This window comes from Ornithorhynchus anatinus, chromosome 4, assembly GCF_004115215.2.
Source record: "Ornithorhynchus anatinus isolate Pmale09 chromosome 4, mOrnAna1.pri.v4, whole genome shotgun sequence".
Taxonomy (NCBI): domain Eukaryota; kingdom Metazoa; phylum Chordata; class Mammalia; order Monotremata; family Ornithorhynchidae; genus Ornithorhynchus; species Ornithorhynchus anatinus.
Window position 1 is genome coordinate 101,018,245 of NC_041731.1, and position 19,160 is coordinate 101,037,404.

Consider the following 19,160-nt stretch of genomic DNA (forward strand, 5'->3'; position numbering starts at 1 on the left):
AATCCCTGTCCCGCCACTTGCCTTCTGGGTGACCTTGGGCAAGTCATTTCACTTCCTTGTGCCTCAGTTCCCTCATCTGTCAAAGGGAGATTGAGAGTGTGAGCCCCATGTGGGACGGGGACTATATCAAACCTGATTAGAGAAGCAGCGAGACTTAGTGGAAAGAGCAGGGGCTTGGGGTCTATTCTTCACTCCGCTGCCCGGCTCATCTTCCCGCAGAAACGATCTGGGCATGTCACTCCCCTTCTTAAACACCTCCAGTGGTTGCCTATCGACCTCCGCTCCAAACAAAAACTCCTCACTCTAGGCTTCAAGGCTCTCCATCACCTTGCCCCTTCCTACCTCTCCCCCCTTCTCTCTTTCTACCGCCCACCCTGCACGCTCCGCTCCTCCGCCGCCCACCTCCTCACCGTCCCTCGGTCTCGCCTATCCCGCCGTCGACCCCCGGGTCACGTCCTCCCGCGGTCCTGGAACGCCCTCCCTCCTCACCTCCGCCAAACTGATTCTCTTTCCCTCTTCAAAACCTTACTTAAAAATCACCTCCTCCAAGAGGCGTTCCCAGACTGAGCTCCTCTTCCCCCTCTACTCCCTCTGCCATCCCCCCTTTACCTCTCCGCAGCTAAAGCCTCACTTTCCCCTTTTCCCTCTGCTCCTCCACCTCTCCCTTCCCATCCCCACAGCACCGTACTCGTCCGCTCAACTGTATATATTTTCGTTACCCTATTTATTTTGTTAATGAATTGTACATCGCCTTGATTCTATTTAGTTGCCATCGGTTTTTACGAGATGTTCTTCCCCTCGACGCTGTTTATTGCCATTGTTCTTGTCTGTCCGTCTCCCCCCGATTAGACTGCAAGCCCGTCAAACAGCAGGGACTGTCTCTATCTGTTGCTGACTTGTTCATCCCAAGCGCTCAGTACAGTGCTCTGCACATAGTAAGCGCTCAATAAATACTATTGAATGAATGAATTAAAGGTTTTGGGTTCTAATCCCGGTTCTGCCACTTAGCTGTGTGACTTTGTGGCTCAGTTATCTCATCTGTAAAATGGGGATTAAGACTGTAAGCCCAACGTGTGACAACCTGATTATCCTATATAATAATAATGTTGGTATTTGTTAAGCGCTTACTATGTGCTGAGCACTGTTCTAAGCGCTGGGGTAGATACGGGGAAATCAGGTTGTCCCACGTGAGGCTCACAGTTAATCCCCATTTTACAGATGAGGTAACTGAGGCACAGAGAAGTGAAGTGACTTGCCCACAGTCACACAGCCGACAAGTGACAGAGCTGGGATTTGAACCCGTGACCTCTGACTCCCAAGCCCAGGCTCTTTCCACTGAGCCATGCTGCTTCTCGAGCCACGCTGCTTCTCGTATCTAACCCAGCGTTTAGAACAGTGCTTGGCATATAGTAAGAGCTTAACAAACACCATCATTATTATTACCTTGTATCTACCCCAGCTCTTAGAATAGCGCCTGGCACAAAGTTAGTGCATAACAAATATTATTATTTGTATAATATATTATTATTATTATTCCTGTGCCCCACATCTGCAGGGTCTCGACTGGAAATCCCAATAGGCCAGAGGCGGCCTATACGTCCAACATGGAGCTGGTAGTAGCACTGGTCTGTGGTCAGGAAAAACTTGACATCTCCTTAAAAGGTTGTGGGATCACCCGGTGTGTAAGGCAGCTTCCCCACCCACCAGCCCCTTCCCTCCTCATTCGGTCCGGGAGAATAAAGAACCAGCACTGTTTGAAATACAGTAGGGAGAAAATGGGTTTTTAGTGGGCTACCCTGACTGGCAAGAAAGGCATAATAAGCTTCACACTTTATAACAAAAGGAAATGTTATAACAAACCTAACCAGGATTAGAGAAACAACTAGCACATTTCTGCTACAAAACAAACATGCTCTACTTATCTTGGCACCTGAGGTCAATATTAAGTGATCGCTTAGTTTGATAGCTGATGATGTTTCACTTTTCAAAGATTTTTGAGCTGAGGTATTTTGTATTAGGAACAGGTATTTCACCCATTAGAGCCAGTATTAGCCATGCACCACCAGACTAGTTTGGGATTAAGATAAGAGAGCAGTTTCCTTGCTTTTTCCCTCCGAATCGGAGGCTCGACAAATTGCACAGACATTATGGAGCAGATGTACTGCATAATCAACCGCTTTCTATTTCTTCAGTACTCCATTGCTAAGCAATCAGCCAAAGCGTGCAAAAGAGGAGTTTTGTCAAACCTGACTGTAGCCTACTCTTTAGGTCTATTTAATTACATCCTCACTCTTCCTCCATCCCCTCCTTTAAAATTACTTTGCTCCTCTACAACTCAACACTTTTTCTCACCCCACTCCACCTAACCCCAATAACCACTCTTTGGAGAACTAAACTACAGAGCAGAGGTTCCACAGAATCTGACATAAGGGACAATAGATTACAGTACTACTAATAATAATGGTATTTGTTTAGTGCTTACTATGTGTCAGGCACTGTATTAAGCGCTGGTGTGGATACAAGCAAATTAGGTTGGACATAGTCTCTGTCCGATGTGGGGCTCACAACCTCAACCCCCGTTTTACAGATGAGATAACTGAGGTACACCAAAGTAAAGTGACTAGCCCAAGGTCACACAGCAAACAAGTAGTGGAGCCAGGATCAGAACCCATGACCATGTGACCCCCAAGCCCGTGCTCTATCCACTATGTCATTCTGCTTCTCCATATGCCACTCAGCTACACAAATACACACACCCACAAAAACGTTCCCAAATTCTTCTTTAATAGAAAAAATAAATCTAGAATATTTCCCTTTTCCCATTCTTCATGCTCCCAGAAGTATGCTAGAAGTAGTTGGATTATTAATGTTACAAGCTCATTTAACTAATTGTAGCAGGGCTGCAACAGATTTCAGGAATCGACTACATGTTTCCTGAAATCTGTTCTAGTCGTGGTACAATTAGTCAAATGAGTACTTAGCATTAACAACTGACTACGTGGGGGCCCTCATTATTCCTTTCGGGTCTGGCTAAAATGGGGTTTATGAATGCTTGCTGGCCTCAGGGTTGGCTCTTGTTGCAGACATAAATAGAAGGTCTTATTTGAATCAATTTTTTATTGGGTTTTTTTAAATGCTTTAGAAGTAAGAGTATTGGCTGCTGTAATCACACCGGGAGTTGCTCTTGAAAGGAAATGACGGAGGGTAAAATTGCTTCAGAAACTATTACCCAGCTGATTAGGGAGATCCTGATTCGCAGTAAAAGAGAGTTATGAAAGAAAGAGCCAAGAGTGAAACATGACAATCTCACAAGCAAACTGAAATACTCTAAATCTTTAACTTGGGCAGCCCCTGAGTTCCAGTGGCCAAAGAACCCTTTTGTATTATCTCACAGAGCATCACTAAATAGCTGTTTAAGGCAAGCATTTCTGCGAGTGCCTTCAAGGGTGAAGGAGATGTGGGCTGAGTAATTGTTCTGAGTCCTGGAGATGTATTTGCAGCCTGGAGAGGGCTGGGATTGCTGCTTTGGGCTTGAGTGGAGGCAGGACACAGGAATCGGCTGTCTAGTCCAGCACTGGGCAATGGGGGCTTAGACTGGATCTTACCTTCCCACAGATTGATGCCAAGAAAGCAAACTTTTGTGTGGGCCTGCTCTCCCCGCTCAACCCTTCACATTTCCTTTTGCACCCTCTTTCTTCCCAATTCTCCTGATAATGATCATTTCAAACCCATTCACAATAGATATCCTTTTCTGGGCTATGACATAAAGCGAGAGTTTGTCTGAACAATCAAGTCCATTGGCTTTAGCAAGAAGGCAAGAATCTAGCCTGTGATCAGCTAACACGAGGGCCATACTTTGGACCTACAGTAAGTGGGTGAGGAGGATACTGAAGGTATTATTCCCTCTGTTGCCCATAGCTTTACTCCCCTGAATGGAACACCCTCCCTTCAGATGCTCCAAAATCAGCCTTTCCTCTACATTGTAAGCTATTTATGGGCAGGGAACGTGTCTGCTAAATCAGCATGGATAGAGCCCGGGCCTGGGAGTCGGAAGGTCATGGGTTCTAAACCCGACTCTGCCACTTGTGTGTGAAGTGGGCAAGTCACTTCAGTTCTCTGGGCCTCGGTTCTCTCATCTGTCAAATGGGGATTAAGAATGTGTCCAACTTGAATATCTTGTACCTACCAAAGCACTTAGAACAGTGTCTGACATAGTAAGCCCTTAACAAATGACATCATTCTTATTATTCTTATTATATTATAATATACTTTGCCAGGCACTTAGTACAGTGCTCTGCAAATAGTAAGGGCTCAATAAATACGAAGAATTGATTGATTCCCACCTTCCTAACCCTCTGAAAAGCCACCTTCTCCAAAACACATGCCGTGACTAATCTGCCATGTCATATGTATACTCAGTTCACCTATAACACAGAAACTCCATTCTTGGTAAACCCATATTTACATCTCCTCCTAGCAAAACTGAATAATAGAAACTCATGCTCTAGCAGACAAAGCATAAACGAACGTAAATGTAGCACCACAACTGATGCTCCCCTGCAAAAGGGGGACAGAAGGACTTGTTTTTAATACAGATTATGAGATTTGGGAAACATTTTACTTTGCATTAATTTCTACTCAATAGTGATTTGTATTTTTGAACAGAAATCTCTGGATTGGCTTCATGTTTTGGAATTTGATTTTGGTGGCAGCAATAACATTTTAAGATATAAATGAAATGCCCAATATACCTTGCCAGAAGAATGAAAATCATTCTGAATCTATGACCTCAGGGTTCAGAAAAGTCTATCAGACTCCAATAACAGCAGTGCTGATTTGGAGGACAAGAATTTAAAGTGTCTTTTAAGAAAACACAGGATCTTAAAAACCACACAAAATCAGGTAGATTTTCAGAATTTAGAATACCGGCAAATAATTGAAAAGTCATAATAGGAATAATTCCCAGGATACCTTAGAGAGATGGAGCTATTTGTTGATTGTTGGCAATACCAGTGTGAGCAATTTATGAAGGTAAATTCAAAAACAACCATTTTGTTCGAAGGAAGAACCAACTTGTTTAATGCTCCGTTTATTTATTGCCTGGAAACTTTCTGGAGCAGGAGACATATTGACTTAGACAAGCATAATTGAGAAGGTTCTTTCCAAGTAATTCTCAGCAATTGCTCCATGGTAAAGTCAGTGACCTGTAAAGGTGTGCTCTTGAGTGCTTTATGCTCATGGGGAAGTTGAACACACTTCGTTATTCAGTAGTAACGTTAGCGATCTTGAAGATGCCTTAGTGTTTTGGTCATCTTAAAAGAATTCATATTTTCCCCAGGACTTAAAATAAACTTTAAATGAAATCAACTGAAAACACATCGAATCCCCTTTGAAAAAGAAAGCTATCTCAAGGACATCTGTATCAAACAACCCAAGCCTAAATCCTTCTAAAGGCAAAGAAACAGAAACTGCCATTTTAAATTACTGGAGGGGGCGGTGCGGGCAAGAAGAGACTTGGCTGACACTATATTTAAGCATAAAGAATGTCCTTGACCTCTGACATGATTTATCTCCTTTCATGGTCAGGAAAAATAAATGAAAAGGCACCATGACTACTCAATTGTTTTTTTATCTGGGTGAAAAGCTGTTTTCTAATATTCTGATAAAGTTATAACCTGAGGTCTTATTATTGTCAAAGCTTTCCCTTATCCTATTGTCAGTTGCTGGAGAAAACATGTCTACCAGCTTTATTATACTGTACTCTCCCACACGCTTAGTACAGTGCTCTGCGCACAGTAAGTGATCAATAAATACCACCGAATGATTGACTGAATGATCTCGAATTCCAGGAAAAAGAAGTAGTGGGATTTTTCTCCCCCTAATCAAATGAACATTGGTTAAAACTGTTACCAGATATCTGAGACTGTCAATTAGACAAATGTTGGTATATGATTTAGGTGTTCCAGGACTTTGGTCATATGTTTTAATTACTTAGTTTAGGTTTAGCATTAGTCAGACTTCTATTTTAATCTATTCATTTTTAAAATATGATGAAATTTTATAATTTATAGCTCAGAAGTTATTTGTCATCAATCAATAGTATTCATTACTATTTCATCATTACTCTCACTAAGAATGAATGAGTGGCCACAGATTGCTCATTGTGAAATCTTCTTAGACTGGATAAAAGTAACCCTTACAAAGCTCACAGTCCAGCTAGAAGCAAGTATTAAGAAGACGTTTTCAGATATTTCTCAGAATAAACGATGGTAAAGCAGGAATAGGAGTAACCTGGATTATTATGTCCAAAACACATTAAATCCAGAGAATTAGTCAAGGGTTCTACTTGAGTACAATATAACAGAGTTAGTAGGCATGTTTTCTGCCCACAATGAGGTAACAGAGGGAGAGAAAATTATGAGATTTACTATTAGATCTGAATGCAGACTACTAAAAAATGTATAAACTCTGAAACTGTAATGCTGTTTCAAATCAGAGCAGAAACAAAGCATTTTAGAAATGAGTATTAATCTTCTTTATTCTTCTTTACCAGTGACGAGACCAGAAATTACCAATTTTTTCATCTTTTTTCAAAAGGAAAATCATTTGGGGCACATATAAAAATAACACTTTGCACCTTCCAAGTGTTTTCTAAGCGTTTACCAGCTTGTACAACACCTCTATATGCCATCTTAGATTCTGAAGCAGTACTAAATTACTAGAACAGGGCTACGAGGGAGGCCTAATCTTACCAAATTACCCAGATTTTAAAGTGCTCATGTACCTTTTCTACATGTCCTTCCCAAAGTCGCTTGAACGCCCAACAAACTATACTAGCTTGATATGGGGCACAGAACGTGTCAAATCAATCGAGCAATGGTATCTATTGAGCACTTACTGTGTGCACAGCATTTGGGAGAGTACAAAACTTTGTTGTATTATACGCTCCCTAGTACTCTGCACACAGTAAGCGCTCAATAAAAACCACTGACGATGATCCCAAGTGCTTCGCACAGTGCTCTGCACACAGTAAGCGCTCAATAAATACGACAATGAACAATCACGACGCTTAAAAGAAATTTCCAATACAAATACTTTGGCTACTTCAAGATCTAGCAAATGCTAACAGAAGTGACACTGGTTCTAATTTTGATTTCAAATGAAGTAGAACAGTGCAGGCTACCCTGAGAGAAGTACACCTAATTATTTGATTTCTTTATGCTGCAGGAAACAAAACTTCTTTTTTCAAAAATAGGATGCAGAAAATGGTGTTTTTTCCCTCATGCAAGTATCTGTCCAATCCCACCCAACTACTACTGCATTATTAAATCTCATATTTCTAAGATCCCACAGACACCGCCTTCATGATTACAGCTATTATTGCTAATTTACACATTAATGTAACTGAATAAGGAAACTCATAAAATAATCTGTTAGAGACTGGATCCCCAAATAAAGCTTCTCTGTGTCCCAGATTTAAGCTAAAGCAAACTGTCAGCTATTCTCCCTAGACCACTTGGAACTAAAAAGAAAGCCACATTTAAAGCAAAGGCATTTTATATCCTTGAAAGCACAGGAAAAAATGCACTGCTAACAATTTCTTTGAGATGTGTAGGACTGCACAGTATTGAAAAACTAAATGTATAAGAATATGTTAGCCACAGAATATTGTTGTACATGTACAATACCTTTCGGCAAACTGCATCAGGAGAAAATGTAATCACATTGAATAGATTATATGACTATAATACGATTACATTGAGTTTTCCCTCGATGCAATTTGGTAAATGTGAGTTTATGTAAATGTGAAGTGCTGTTTTGCAGGTAATATGATTTACCCTGAAATACTACACAGAAATGGGCAAGACAACTATTTAATGTGTCTGATTTCTACAACATTGCATTTGTACACTATCAAGGAGTCCAATAGTTAGGTGTCTCTGAATGAATGTCAACACACCACTGCCTAACTCTGTGGTACTGTACTCTCCCAAGAGCTCAGTATACTGCTCTACACAAAGTGCCTAAAAATACCATCAATTAATTTTCCTGTCATAATAATAATGATGTTGATAATAGTAAGAATGATGGTATTTGTTAAGACCTTACTAGGTTCCAGGCACTGTTCTAAGGGCTGGGGTAGATACAAGATGATTGGGTTGAACACAAAGGGCTTGTCCCACAAAGGGCTCGCAGTCTTAATCCCCAATTTATGGATGAGTTAACTCAGGCCCAGAGAAGTTAAGTGACTTTGGCCAAGGTCTCACAGCAGACAAGTGGCAAAGCCAGGATTAGAACCTTGGTCCTTCTGATTCCCAGGCCCGTGTTCTATCCGCTAAGCCATGCTGCTTCTTACTATAAGGTTAATAAATACAAGGAAATCGCAGAGCTGCAGGGCACTTCAAACCTATAAGTCCATTCTTCACTTCTAGAAAGACTGTATCTACCATCAAGATCCAGTGTGGCCTAGTGATTAGAGCACGGACCTGGGAGGCAGAAGGCCCTGTGTTCTAATTCTGACTCTGTGACAAGACTGGTGTGTGACTCTGGGCAAGTCGCCTCACTTCCCTCATCTGTTAAATGGGGATTAAGACTGTGAGCCCCATGTAGGAGAGGGACTGTGTCCAACCTGATTAGACTGTATCTACCCCAGCATTTAGAACAGTGCTTGACACAAAACAAACAGCACAGTCATTTATTTTTATTATTATAGGAATAGTAGTAATATCTCAAAAGATAGTTATCCAACTCTATGCATTTGGATCTGTACCCTTTGGGCTTTGATATAATAATAACGTTGGTATTTGTTAAGCACTTACTATGTGCCGAGCACTATTCTAAGCGCTAGGGTAGACACACAGGGGAATCAGGTTGTCCCAGGTGGGGCTCACAGTCTTAATCCCCCTTTTACAGATGAGGTAACTGAGGCACCGAGAAGTTAAGTGACTTGCCCAAAGTCATACAGCTGACAAGTGGCCAAGCCGGAATTCGAACCCATGACCTCTGACTCCAAAGCCCGTGCTCTTTCCACTGGGCCACGCTGATATTTACCTCATCTTTGGCCACAGTACTTACATTCATATCTCTACATTATTTTTAATGGTATTTGTTAAGCACTTAATGTGTGCCAAGCACTGTACTTGGCAATGGTGTAGATATGAGATTATTTAAGTGTTTTACAAATCATTTATTTATATTAATGTCTGTCTCCTCCTCTAGAATGTGGGCTTTTTATGGGCAGGAAACATGTCTACCAACTTTGTAGTACTGTACTCTCCCAAGCATTTAATACAGTGCTCTGCACACAAGCAGCAGTCAATTCATTCAAAGGCATTTACTGAGCTCTCACTGTCTGCAAAGCACTGTACTAACTGCTTGGGAGAGTAGAATATAACAACAGACACATTATTTATCTATTCATTTATTTATTTATATTAACCTTTGTCTCCCCCTCTAGACTTTGAGCTCACTGTGGGCAAGAATGTGTCTGTTGTTATATTGTACTCTCCCAAGCAGTTAGTACAGTGCTTTGCTCACAGTGAGTGTTCCATAATTATGATAAATACGACTGAATGAATATTCCCTGCTCACAACAAGCTCAGAGTCTAGAGGTCCTACAGCATATGATATTCCCAGGCAGTCTTTCGTTCAAATTACCAACCAGGTCCGACCCCGCCTAGCTTCCGAGATCAGATGAGATCAGGCAAATTCAGGGTGGTATGGCCACCTCGAGTGGTCAATCAATGGCTCTTACCTATTGGAAAGACTGATCTTTCCAACTCTTCTCAAATCTCCAGGGAAAGAGTTTTTAAAGCTTCCTTGTGTTCTTAAGTTAAAGCATCAACCAATTCCGTTTAATATCTACCGTAAATCCTACACGCTTCATTTTTGACCTATTCCCTCCTACACGCTTCATTTTTGACCTATTCCCTCTTAGCCTGCCTTCAAGCACAAATGGAGAAGAGGTGCAGGACCCCACCTGTCTGAGCCGCGAACAGCACCTTTTAAATATAGTACCATTTGTCCGACAGCTGCAAAGAGCTTCATATCTGAAGTTCTATTTTACATTTGGGGAAATTGAATCAAAGAAGTCAAGTGATGGATGAACACGTACCTAATTATGGAGTGGGAAAGAACCATGTTCTCCAGGGATTCTTGAATCTTGAAAGAAAAATCAGATAGTGTGTCCGTAACTAAATGTAGTCAAACCCCATTATAATGCAGGTCTCAGTAACCAAATGTATTTTCTGCTGCATTGTTCTCTCCCAAGCACTTAGTACAATGCTCTGCACATAGTAAACGCTCAGTAATACCAATGATGGATTGATTTTTAGAGGGATCCTTTCTATCCGCTAGCCACTAGATGCATATAAAATATATTCCAGCAGGAGAAAGAAAGCAGTGTCTCCTAATGGATAGAGCATGGGCCTGGGAGTCAGAAAGACCTGGATTCTAATCTTGACTCAGCCAATAATCTGCTGTGTGACCTTGGGCAAGTCACTTCACCTCTCTCTCTCAGTTACTTTGTTTGTTAAATGGGAATTAAGACTGTGAGCCCTATATGGGACAGGGACTGTGTCCAACCTAACGGCGCTGGTAACAACCCCAGTGCTTAGTACATACAGTGTCTGGCACATAGTAAGCACTTAAATACAATAATCATTATTATTATTATTATTATTAGGAGCCAGACGCCTAGTGCTTTTCTTCTAGAAAGGCCTCAGGGCGGGGATGGCTCAACCTTTCCACTTGGAAGTTCACTGCAGGTCACTTATTGCAGGCAGCAGCATGGAGTTAGTGACCCCCAAATCAATCAATCAATGGTATTTATTGAGTGCTTACTATGTGCAGAGCACTGTATTAAGTTCTTGGGAGAGTACAATACAACAAAATTAGAAGACACATTCCTTGCCCATAACATATTTACAGTCTAGAGGGGGAGAAAGACATCAATATGAATAAATAAGGAATTTATAATATATAATTTAAAGATATTGCTGTGGGGTTGGGAGGAATATGAAGTTCCCATGAATTCCTCAAAGGACAGGGTTTGTGTCTCATTCTCACCTTCATACTCTTTCACGGCACTTAGCAGACTACCTGTAGACTGTAAGGTCGTTGTGGGAGGGAATGTGTCTATTTATTGTTATAACATACTCTTCCAAGCACTGCACTGCACACAGTAAGCACTCAATAAATACGACTGAATGATCTGTCCACAGGCAGCACTTAATAAATACTACTACTAAATTTTAGACCATTCCTGAAAACTTGGTTTCATGAACTAAAAGTTATTCGACAGACACCACAGGTTAAATCCTACCCCGCTGAGTTGAAAAGAAGGCCTATGCAAATTAATGTGACACACCGAGAAAAACCTACTAGTGAAATTAAAATTGAGTGTTGTTCTTTCAATACAAATAGGTAATTTATTCTGCTGCTATTGATTCATTACTCCATTAATTATCAGTGTGCCTAGAGATTTAACAATTAAAGGCATATTCAATTCAAGACTCTTTTTCCAATTCTCTGCAGGTAGCAATTTCCATCCAAGAACATTTATGAATGGTTGGATGCTCACTCTTCAACCCGATGTTCGCCTGACAGACAGTCCAGCTTTGTATTATCTTGGCATGTGCCTAATACATGAATCAGAAGAAAGGGAAATCACTGAATACAGAAGTATTCTTCATGCATTATCCAAGTTCTGAGTTTTCAGCAACTGAAATGCACCAAATCTGGAAATTCCTTAAAATGCTTCAAAAAGTTGGGTTTAAAATGGATAACTCAAGGATCTGCAGAACTTCTAACGTAAAAAAGTAATAGTTAAATACGGTAAATGAATGCATTCAGAAGACTTCATTTATAAACCTAAATACAGAGTGAGTTCTCAGCATCTATTTGAAATCTAGGATAACAGCTAAATGGCTCAGTAAAATAAATTTTGAAATCACTAGGTTTATAACCTATTATGTTTATTTGTCATCCCACAGATGTCATCGAATATGATGTGTCCACATTTAGATATCTTTTAGGAAATATTCCCCCCTAAAATCCACTAAAATGCCTATCTCCCCCTCTAGTCTATAAAGCTCCTTGTGGGCAGGGAATATGTCTACCAATTCATATTGTACTCCCCCAAGTGCTTAGTACAGTGCTCTGCATATAATATGCACTCAAAAATGCCACTGTCTGATTTGACTGATTCACAGTAGAGGTTGTTCGAATCCCGGCTCTGCCACTTGTCAGCTGTGTGACTGTGGACAAGTCACTTAACTTCTCTGTGCCTCAGTTACCTCATCTGTAAAATGGGGATTAACTGTGAGCCTCACGTGGGACAACCTGATTACCCTGTATCTACCCAGCGCTTAGAACAGTGCTCTGCACATAGTAAGCGCTTAACAAATACCAACATTATTGTAATTTTCTTGTGGATCTAATAATGATAATAATTATGGTATTTATTAAGTGCTTGTTGTTTGCCAATCACTGTGCTACGGATAACCTAGTCAGCTCAAACACAGTCCCTTTCCCACAAGTAGTTCAGAGTTCAAAGAAAAGGGAGAACAGGTATTTTATCTCCATTTTACCTATGAGGAAACTGAGGGACAGAGAGGGTAGGTGTTGGAGCTGGGACTAGAACCGGGTCTCTTGACTCCCGTCGTGTACTCTTACCATTAGGTCACACTGCCTCCAAACACTCCAAAACCCTCAGAAATCAGTCAAAGTCTGTAAACATTATACACCTAAGTTTAGTTATTAACCACCACTAGTAGAGATAAAGAGAAGAATTTTGAGAAAGGAATTGAAGCACTGATATGGGAGGAAAATATTTATGCCCTCCCTTAACATCTTGGCTAATGTCTCTCATACCAAAGTTCTGAGAAATTCACACTTACTCTTGTGGCAATACGCTCATGCATACACACAGAAATACACACACATATACTATTTAATATTCAAAGACAATTAGAGGAAAGCAGTGTGGCTCAGTGGAAAGAGCACCGGTTTGGGAGTCAGAGGTCATGGGTTCTAATCCCAACTCTACCTCTTGTCAGCTGTGTGACTTTGGGCAAGTCACAACTTTTCTATGCCTCAGTTACCTCATCTGTAAAATGGAGATTAAGACTGTGAGTCCCATGTGGGACAACCTGATCACCTTTTATCCCCCCCAGCACTTAGAACAGTGCTTTGCACGTAGTAAGTGCTGAATAAATGCTATCATTATTATTATTACATGTATGATGGTCTTTGAGAGAGAATCCCCACACCATAATGCAGAGCACAGTACCTAGCAGTGATATAAAAGGAGAAAGTAATGGCTATGGAGTGATGGGGGAAGGAATAATAGAAATGAAAGAGACCATAAAAACCAAAGATTTTCAAAATAAATGAGATTTAGAAGATTTTTTTTCATCCAAATTAAAATAAATCCTACAAAACGATCCTCTGAATCGTCTGAAATGGTCCTCGGAAAAACCTATGTCCAATGCAAAGTAATAACTGTTGAGTTCCATTAACAGAAGGCTTCAAACCTGGGGGAGAAGAAAGTTTACAATGCAGAGAAACACAAAGACTGCTCTTACTAAGAAAAGTGTTGACCTCTTCAAATCAGAGAGTGATGAGGTCAGTGAAAGTTCAGTTACATTTAAAAGGTTCCAAGCATCAGTGTGCATCTTCTTAATTGGAAAGGAACAGACAATAACTTTTCTATTTCCTCTCATTTTGTTAAATGACAGACTTAATGTTCATAAAAATGAAGTCGTCCACATTATAAAATTTTTATTTTGAATCAAATGGCCTAAAAGCGCTGGATGTTAGCCAAAGTAGGAACTAGTTACACGCTACTATTATTTTTAAAACTTGGTCCATCCTCATTTATCTACCTCAGCATTTAGTACAGTGCCTGGCACACAGTGATCACTTGAAAAACATTAAAAAAAACAAACACGCAGGAGCAGAAATTCTTGATGTTCAGTCAAATTTTAATGGAACTCAAGGTAAAAAAAAAAAGTGTAGTTCTGTCCAGCCCCAAGTTCTCAAGGCTCAAGCAAAAAATGCTCATTACCTTATCAGTGAGGATGCAGTACGGCCTAGAGCAAGGGCTTGGGAGTCAGAGGACCTGGGTTCTAATCCGCGCTCCACCTCTTACACATTGTGTAACCCTGGAGAAGTCACTTAATTTCTCTCATCCGCAAAATGGGGATTTGATCCCTGTCCTCACTCCTACTTAGGCTTTGAGGTCCACATGGGACCTGACTATCCTTTATCTTCTCCAGAGCTCACTACAGTGCCTGGCCCATTGTAAGCATTTAACAAATACCATGATTATTATTATTATCAAATCAAGAGGATGACACTGAAAATCACAAGGGAGTGGGGAGGGCGGAGGCAAGAGAGGGGAGAAGCCGTAGCCTGCTTCAGATAGTAAGTGAGGTAAGCAATGACCATGGGGCAACAATAATAACTATGGCATTTGTTATGCGCTTAGTATGTGCCGAGCACTGTTCTAAGCGCTGGGGTAGCTATAAGGTAATCAGGTTGTCCCACATGGAGCTCAAAGTCTAAATCACCATTTCCAGATGAGGGAACTGAGGCCCAGAGAAGTGAAGTGGCTTGCCCAAGACCACATGGTATTTTCACTCAACTGTATTTATTGGGTGCTTACTGTGTGCAAAGCACTGTACTAAGCACATGGGAGAGAATAATATAACAATAAACAGACATATTCTCTGCCCACAACGAGCTGAAATGCTGTGTGCCAGGCACTGTCCTAAGCAATGTCACAGAAACAGAAGAGTCGGGCTGGACACAGTACCTGTCTCACATGGGGATCACAGTCTTAATCCCCATTTCACAAATGAGGAAACTGAGGCACAGAGAAGTTAAATGACTTGCCCATGGTCACACAGCAGACAAGCGGCAGAGCTGAGTTAGAACCCAGGTTCCTTGACTTCTCATCTGTTAAAGAGGGTGTTTCACTGATTAGCAAAATCTTTCTCAATTATATTTATTGAGTGCTTATACTGTGCAGAGCACTGTACTAAATGCTTGGAAAAATAAGTACACTATAACAGAATAGGTAGGCACGTTCCCTGCCCACAGCACATCCAGTTTCATACTTCTTTCCTTGTGTTTCTTTCCTTCTCAGTTACCTATCTCGGTCATTGTCTTCGATCCAAACCAGCATATATCACCAGGTATCCATCTCCAGAAGAGGAAGGGCAAAATTCAAACCGGTTCATCAGCACAGTGCCTCTGTTCTTGTAAGGAATTGATTCAAAGGAATGAAGCAGATCCAACCAAGCGGCATCAGGAAGTGACATGAGGTTCTTTGCAGCCAAGAAGTGAATTCTACTCAACTTGAAAGCAAAATTGCTTAAGGAAAATGGAACTTATATCACTACTTTGTCACTTTCAAATTCCCTATCTTCTATCTTGTTCAGCTAAGTGGAATCAGGTACAAACTTGCATCTAATTCCATAAGCAGCAAGCTATTTATCTTGACCTATTCTACTGAGTTGTCTCCGACCCATAGAGGCTCCATGGAAACATCTTTCCCAGAATGCTCCGACTGCAATCGTGCTGGTTGTGTATCCATAGATTTTTCTTGGTAAAAATACAGAAGTGGTGGTTACCATTGCCATCCTCCGCGCAGTCAACTCGAGTTTCCGCTCTCGACTCTCTCCCATGCCGCTGCTGCCCAGCACAGTTGAGTTTTGACTTGTAGCAGACTGCCTGCCACTCGCTAGCCAAGCTAGGAATGGAATGGGTAGGCCTCTGCTTGACTCTTCCTCCCATAGCTGAGACTGATAGAGTCCTGGAAACTCTCCAGGTGCCATCCTGAGAGGGAAGCAAGCTACCACCACCAAGAAAATCTTTAACTAGTCATCTATTTTTGCCTTAATTAAAAAATATGCTCTTGCTTAGCACAAAATTCTATGTGCCTTGTACACTGCCACCCAACCAGTGAGCATTCTATAAATGTTAATCAAACATAATGTCTTACAGGAGTTTTGATCAATACTGTTAGATTCAATCTCATGTCCCAGTGCAAAGGGCACAAGGCTGGGAGTCAGAGGACCTGAGTTCTAATTCTGGTTCCACCACTTTCTCGCTGTGTAACCTTGGACTAGTTACTTCACTTCTTTGTGCCAGTTACCTCATCTCTAATATGTGGATTAAGTCTGTGAGCCCCATGTGGGACATGGATTGTGTTCAATCTGATTAGCAGGTTGATGCCTTCAAACATAATAATAATGTTGGTATTTGTTAAGCGCTTACTATGTGCCGAGCACTGTTCTAAGCGCTGGGGTAGACACAGGGGAATCAGGTTGTCCCACGTGGGGCTCATAGTCTTCATCCCCATTTTACAGATGAGGTAACTGAGGCACCGAGAAGTGAAGTGACTTGCCCAAAGTCACACAGCTGACAAGTGGCCAAGCAGGGATTCGAACCCATGACCTCTGACTCCAAAGCCCGTGCTCTTTCTGCCGAGCCATGCTGCTTCTCTGGGAAACATGCCCATGTCTCCCCCATCCTAAAAAAACCCTCTCTCGACCCCACTTCCCCTTCCAGTTATCATCCTTTCCGGCTCCTACCCTTCCTTTCCAAACTCCTAGAACGAGTGGTCTACACTCGCTACCTTGAATTCAACTCCAACTTTCTCCTGGACCCCCTCCAATCTGGCTTCCGTCCCATCCACTCTATCGAAACCTGCCCTCTCAAAGGTCACCCATGACCTTCTTCTTACCAAATCCAATGGCTCCTACTCTATCCTAATCCTCCTCGACCTCTCAGCTGCCTTAGACACTGTCGACCATCCCCTTCTCCTCAACACATTATCCAACCTTGGCTTCACGGACTCCGTCCTCTCCTGGTTCTCCTCTTCTCTCTTTGGCAGCTTATTCTCGGTCTCCTTCACGGGCTTCTCCTCCTCCGCCCATCCACTAACTGTAGGGGTTCATCAAGGGTCAGTTCTTGGTACCCTTCTGTTCTCCATCTATACTCATTCCCTTGGTGAACTCATTCTCTTCCATGGCTTCAACTACCATCTCTACACAGATGACACCCAAATATACACATCCTTCCCTGTTCCCTCCCCCTCCCTCCAGGCTCATATCTCCTCCCGCCTTCAGGACATCTCCACCTGGATGTCCACCCGCCATCTAAAACTCCACATGTCCAAGACTGAGCTCCTTATCTTCTCTCCCAAACCCTGTCCTCTCCCTGACTTCTCCTCACTGTGGATGGCACTACCATGCTTCCCGTCTCACAGACCCGCAACCTTGGTGTCATCCTTGACTCTGCTCTCTCATTCACCCACACATCCAATCCATCACCAAAACCTGCCAGTCTCACCTTCACAACATCACCAAGATCCGCCCTTTCCTCTCCATCCAAACGGCTACCATCGTGGTACAACTAGATCACTGCATCAGCCTCTTCTCTGATCTCCCATCCTCCTGTCGCTCCAGTCTATTCTTCATTCCCCTGCCCGGATTACCTTTCTATAGAAATGCTCTGGGCATGTCACTCCCGTCCTCAAAAACCTACAGTGGTTGCCTATCAACCTTCGCATGAAACAAAAACTCCTCACTCTAAATACCACTGAATGAATGAATTAGTATGTACCTACCCCAGTGCTGGCCCGTAGTAAGAGCTTAACAAATTCCAAAAATAAATAAATTGAATCATAACCTCAAATATGAAAATGAAAGTAAATAAAAATTCCCACTGACTTCAAGATGAAAGTTCTAGTTACAGAAAATAAGATCTCGAAAGCTAATTTAATTAATTAAAAACCCACAATCCCCAGTCTGTGATCTGTAAGCTTCATTTTTTCTTCAGCAAAAATTATGACAGAAGACAGACTACTATCTTTGACTTGAGCAGCTAAATATTTTTGGCATTAGCTCATTAATCCTCTCTATAAAACTTGTGGAAAGAGTAAAACACATTCAGATTTCCCTTCAATTTTGTCAGCTCACAAAATTTACACTGACCTGAGCTCCATTAAAGGCACATCTCCTCCATGAGGCCTTCTCTGACTAAGCCCTCTTTTACTCTTCTCCCACTCCCTTCTACATCACCCTGACTTGCTCCCTTTATTCATCTCCCCCACCCCAAGGTCCACATAACTTACGAACATATTGTAATTTGTTTATATTAATGTCTCTGTCCCCTCCAGACTATAATAAGCTCATTGTGGGCAGGGACTCACTCTGTTACATTGTTATATTGTACTCTCCCAAGTGCTTTGTACAGTGCTCTGCAAACTGTAAGTGCTCAGTAAATGACTGACTGAATCCATTTAGCAATGCTCATTCCATGAGAATCTAGGCCTAGCCTCTTCTATTGTCCCAACATCACTAAGATACAAGAGTGTGACATTTTACTAGCAGCAAGCATGCTGAGAGTATCCCTAAAACCCTAATTCCCATAATAGCTATCAAAATAGAACTCAAAGAAGCAACAAAAGCTTGCAAATTGTATTAGGTCATTGCACTATTTTGGCCTTTCTTTTTCTTTAAATCCTAAATATCTGGGCCATTGTTAGCTGTTCAGTTGTCTTAAGTCTTACGGGGAACACATCACTATAGGCATACCATACTCTTGATGGTTTATAATTCCTAATTTACCTGAACTACTGAAATAGTAATTCTGATCCGAAGTGTCACCAAAATAAAGAGGCACTATAATGCATCACTATTGCAAAACCAGGCCGTTCAATTATAATGCAAAACACTTCTGCTCCAAGGCATTTCTGGTCTTTAAACTAATTCTGATATTGCACACACCACAAAAACCCACACTTAGTACAATCAGAGAGTAACAGGCAAACAGCCATTTTGCAAACTAAAGGATTCACAAAGAAGATTCCAAACCAAAAAACTGAGTGAGACAATTTCAGCTTGTACCTTCTTGCTGTTTGGGAGCAAAGCCCAATTAGAATAAGAGACAGGTTTCATTTTTGGTGTTAGCATTCAATCTGTAGATATGTATCTCCCTCAAAGAAGCAAAATTCGACTGAGGAGAGCAACAAAATGCCCACATTTTTTTTTCAGCTTATCACACAACTGCTCAATTAAGCAAGATTTCAAAATTTCTGCAATGAACCCAATGATGTTTTCAGAGAACTGAGAGACACAGTAGTGAAA

At 41.5% G+C, this 19,160-nt stretch overlaps 1 protein-coding gene and 1 pseudogene across 1 annotated transcript in view; both read right to left on the reverse strand.

The window, feature by feature from the left end:
• The window catches only part of HS2ST1 (heparan sulfate 2-O-sulfotransferase 1), a 178,144-nt gene that overhangs the window by 103,367 nt on the left and 55,617 nt on the right, over window positions 1–19,160 (reverse strand). The window lies entirely within an intron of this gene.
• LOC114811431 lies at window positions 15,723–15,853 on the reverse strand (annotated as a pseudogene).